This window comes from Cryptomeria japonica, chromosome 7 (genome assembly GCF_030272615.1).
Source record: "Cryptomeria japonica chromosome 7, Sugi_1.0, whole genome shotgun sequence".
NCBI lineage: Eukaryota > Viridiplantae > Streptophyta > Pinopsida > Cupressales > Cupressaceae > Cryptomeria > Cryptomeria japonica.
This window is the reverse complement of record NC_081411.1, coordinates 669074916-669080418: the sequence shown is the minus strand read 5'-3', so window position 1 is coordinate 669080418 and position 5503 is coordinate 669074916.

Genomic DNA, 5503 nt, shown 5'->3' with positions numbered 1-5503 from the left:
CCATTGTCATCCTATGGGTTTGGAAACTAGAAACAAATGTTGCATATTCTTGTAGAAGCTTGCCCATCAAGTTGAAGATCAATTGAGTATCTTTCTTATCAATGCCACAATCTTTGAGTTGTGCCCTCAACTCATTTGCCTTGGTGACATAATCTTGTATAGTATCAAATTTCTTGGGATCCAACATGGTGAGATCACTATCAATTTGATATCCCCTAATCTCATCAAATTGACCATACAAGTCTTGAAACTTTTGCCAAGCATCCATGATTAGAGTACACTTCTCAATATGAAAAATGAGATCCTTTGATACATACTTTCTTAAGGTACCAATTGCCATGATATTTTTAGTGAGCCAATCCAAGTGACCAACTGGATCAACCTTAGGATTAGCGAGAGCAACAATAGTTCCATCAATGTAATGAGTTAGTCCTTTTTCCATAGGTTTACTCCATGCATCAACTTTCCAAGTAGCATAATTATGAGGAGTTAAGAGAGGAAACTTATAAGAACCCATAGCAGCAAAAAGGAAGGAACACAAGAGCACAAAAGCACAAGAGACGCCCCGCACAAATTAACTCAATCAAAGTACCACCCCAAAAATGATGATTTTGGCACTTTATATGTAGTGCGTGTACAATAGGCCACTTGCAAAACAAGGCAAAGTGGACTTCTGATTTCAATTTACAACTTCTCAAAATGAGATCTAAGAGACTTCAATAAATACTGCTAGTGATCTAAACTGAGATCCAAGTTAAATGCAAGTACCAAATATGCCAAAAATGGCCAAATAATGAAAGTACAATTTCTACTTAAAATTAATGCAAACAAATGGCAGATTATGAAAGTAGATGAAAAAATATGCACTTTCAAAAAAAATGGCACTTGAAAAGGAGTCCATATGAGCCCAAATGAAGCCTCCAAAGTTGTAATAATCGGGATTTCACGATTTCTGAAAAACCTGTATCTGAGAAATAGAAACATCCTACACCATTGTACAGACCATGAAATTCTACCCCAAAAAAAAAAAATTGCTCGAAAAAAGGAGTTCGGATGAGTGAGATATTGCTATTTGAAAATCACCTGCAAAATTATAATTTCTGGAAAATTTCCGTCCTAGCTTCAAACTTCAAATGGCTCTAGATTTGGCCTCCGAAGTCCGATTTGGATGAAACAAAAGGCAAAACTAACTTTCTTAGACCTCCTCAATCCAATGGTAACCTCAGATTTGATCCATCAAGCTTCAATAATAACTTGCAATAGAAAGATCCAAAATGCAAACCCCAAATAGCATCAAATTTCTCTCAATTGGCAAACCAATGACACTCTAATGGCTCTGATACCATGTGAGATTTTGCCAAGATCAAGAGGAAATGGAAAGCACAAATAAGAGAGAACAAAATAGATGATAGAAATAAACTGTATTCTATCAAGATGAAAAATATGATCAACTGGATCATTAAGCATTACATACAATGAATATGAGCCTGATTATATAGGCAAGGCTATATGGATATGTGAACACACAAACATGACATGTGGCTCAATAAGAAACAAGGGTAGGTAAGAAATAGGTGTGGGTAGGTAGGAGAAATATTATAATATTCCACATGAGGTGGATCACCCACTGAATGTGGAGTGTAACAACAAGATCACACCATAAAAGGTGGAAATTCTCCTACACACACTATCCCAATGTGGTACAAACACCCAAGTGTCTCATACCCAAACTACTATGAAATGCATTTCCGAAGTATACTTAAGTAAAGTGTAATAATATCCACGATGAATAATTATTTACACCAACACTTTGTTTTCACTGTTGTACAAGCAGCAAGGCAGTCGATGACTATTTTTTAAGTTTTTTTGCTTTCTTTAATCTTTGATCAACTCTCTATTTATATTAGAGACTATGTAATAGTTTTTATTATTCAAGCTAATGCATACAATATATTTCTCAGTTCTAATAAATTCATAGCAGTCTTCTTCTTTTCAGTTTAGTTTTTTTTTGTTTGTTAAATTGAATAATCTTTCAATGCCTTTCCACATCTTCATTCCCGACAACCATGTGTCTGTTGGATACAAGAAACTCTCCCACACAATTTCAGAAATGTTGCAGATGCCCAACATAACAAAACTACCATAATCCAACATCATAGCTCTAGAGGCTATAGCTTTCTAGTTCTTTCTTGTTGACCATATTGATCGCCCATCTGAATCATATAGTTTGAGATAGCCGTCTGTTGTTAGATTCAAAACACCTGGCTTGTTTCTGATGGGAGTCTCCCTATTAGCCACCCAAACAATAGTCTTGTCAGACATTTGGGCATACCAAATGCCGATGTACTAGTTTTTTGTTTTGTTTGGAAAAAAGAATCCCAATTCGAAGGTGTCATTCTTTGAAAGTATGCTCTGATTTCCAGTGAGAGAAGATCCCAAAGTGATGTTGTCTCCACCAACTGTAAGGGGATCACAATTGTAAGGTAGAGTAAGCATATACAGAACTGAGAGGAAGAAATACCATGCAGACAGACTATTTGTGGCCATTTCGAAAAAACTTCAAACTCCCTTGAAACAAAACCCTACAATTACCCATAGGTTTGTTGTTGTATTATATAGATAGATCGGTAAGATTAACAAATATTTTGAATTTAATGGATCTTTGGTCTATTAGTGAAGTTTAATGATTCTTAATGTCTGGCAGTTAAGTTCTATATTAAATCCATGGTTTTGATAGAATAATACCCTAACTAATTTAACTTAATATTTAACCCAATAAAATTTCAACCTAAGACTCCATACTCAATTAAAAACACAAACAAATCTCTTCAAAATATCCATTGGCTTTGGCTTTTTGCCTACTAGTCAAATGCTATGAATATCCATCGGCCTGTTGCCTATTTGTCAAATGTTATATTAGGGCAGAATTTACAAATTGATGGTAAATTTTATTTGATTTATTAGGACAGAGCTTACAAATTGATAGACGCGGCAATAAAAGGACACCGCAATAAATCTGAAATTAATAGTTTTCTTGATATTCTAGAAAGGAAACCATAGATTGTATATGACACGGCACTAGAATTTCAGAAATTTAAGTCATAGATTGTCATTTATTTGATGGTCCGTAAATTACTGCTTAGTTTCTATTTGATCTTTCCAATCTTCCTTGCGAAGTCATGTGTGATGGGTCAAAATTATTTATTAAGCCGGCCACTTGAATAACAAAGTCTACACTGATAACGATTTCTTCCTGCACTCGGAAGGAATGGTAAATTTATTGACTGCGGTGGAATAGCAAAACAATTAATAAGCGTTTTTATCTCTTAACAATCCAAAGAGGTGGCATGTAGACCTTCCCTTCAGCATTAAATTCACTAATAACTAGCAATCGTATCTTGGTGTCCATCATTTTTTTATTTTTTTTTGCATACAATTGTACAGTACATGAGATTAAGTGGTAGGTAATTTAGCAAATTATGTTGCCTATGCAACAAAGGCCTAGAATTAGGATTATGTTATGTCTACAATAAGAGGAGAGAGAGAGAGAGAGAGAGCATTGGAAAGATAGTGGGGATCAAAGAGATTGAGGGGTACATGGATATATAAAAAGATAAAGATATAGGAAGTGATATATAGGGAGTAGAGAGGGATATAGAGAGAGTAGAAGAGATAGAGAGACGAGTGAGAGATAGAGAGGTAGAGAGGGAAGGAGAATGAGTGAGAGATATGGAGATAGAGATAGGGGAGAGATAGAGAGAGAATATAGAGATATAAATAGAAATTAAGATGTAGAAAGAGAGGGAGGGGGAGAGAGGGAGAGAAAGAGATAAATAGAGGGAGAGGAGAAAAGGATAGAGGTATTCATTTAACTGACTAATGTTTCTCATATCATATAACTCTACAAAATGGGAAATTATCTTCCTATCATTCTTATGATGGATGAGAAAAATGTCTAGGTGATAATTGTGTGCATCAAATTGTTGGTTGTTGGAAGGTGTAGTTGTCTTTTAGTCTCGATGCATGAGAATGCCTCATGGAACATAATTATTACTATTACACTAAAACACTAACCAATGACAACTAAATGCACTAGATATAGATGATTAAATAGTTTCAATTATCTTGCATAAGTAAAAATTCCTATCAATTGTGGACCTTGAAAACCGTAGATATAATATATTAATAAAAAATAATCATATAAATCTATTTATTAACAAATATTTATCACTAATAATATGAAAGCATAAAATTATTAAATGATTGATCCTTCATTTCTACAAACTATCATGTTGAATTCAAGGTCAAAATATGATGATATTTGCTCTTTTCGATATGTCTTTTCTTGTTTTTTAAATTATAAGTAATAATGTCTTGAATTAATATTAAAATTTATATAAAAAACTACAAGTAAAAGCTAAAGTATTGGACCCCAAATCACCTATACTTGATAAAGATTTTGTTTAATTCCTTGACTATTTCATACCCTTACTTATGAGAAGTAGAATATTCTCAAATTGTTGATGTTATAATTAATATATTACATATTTACATTATCAGAACTAATATTAATTATATTAAAATAAAGATTTTTTTGTATTTTAAAAATGTTTCACGTGTCTATTTATAATTTTACAAAAACAAATAAAATATCAACCAAAAAATAAGTTTAAAATTAAAAAGAAGGAGAAAATCTCTTGATGGGATGGAAAGATTAATGAGCTTTGTTGTAAATATAAATATATTTTTAAAATAAGATAATAAATTCTATATTTAAAAATATATTTATTGTTTATTTAAATTATTTTTTACAAATCCTTAAATTAAAATAGAAAATACTAAAAGCCAACTTCATTTCTTAATAATATTAAGTATTTGTATTAAAAAAAAAAGGATATTAATTTTATCTAAAAAATTTGACACTTAAAATCCAACAAAATTATATAAAATAAATACATATATGTTATATAAAAAAATTGAAGTCTTAAATATAACATCATCATATTAATATTGTATAGTCAAAACTATAAAATATTTAATTAAATAAAATATGAATATAATAAAAAAATGAGCTTATCAATTATAGACAATTGTATTTTCAATCCTTTAATAAAATGGATAATATTATTTTTGTTATATTATTGACAACTCTAAAAATGAATCTAAACAACAATTTAAAAAAGTTCTTTGTTGCCACAAACTAAGTAATTCGCCAGTCATAATATAATTTGCACATCAAAACACGTGAAAAGCAATAATTGGGATTGTGAAATAACAAGAATTTTCGCTAATGTGTCCATAAATTATGCGGCTGGCTTGTTCGGAAAAAACTAATAATTAAACAAAACCAATAAAATTGTTGTATTGGATCAAACAATTATTATTTTGAATATAATCAATGTTTTTATATAATAATTTTAAAATTAAAAAGATTGAATACAAGTAATACTTATTTGTTGAAAAATATATTGTAAAAGTTCAAATAAAGTAAAAATCTATATTT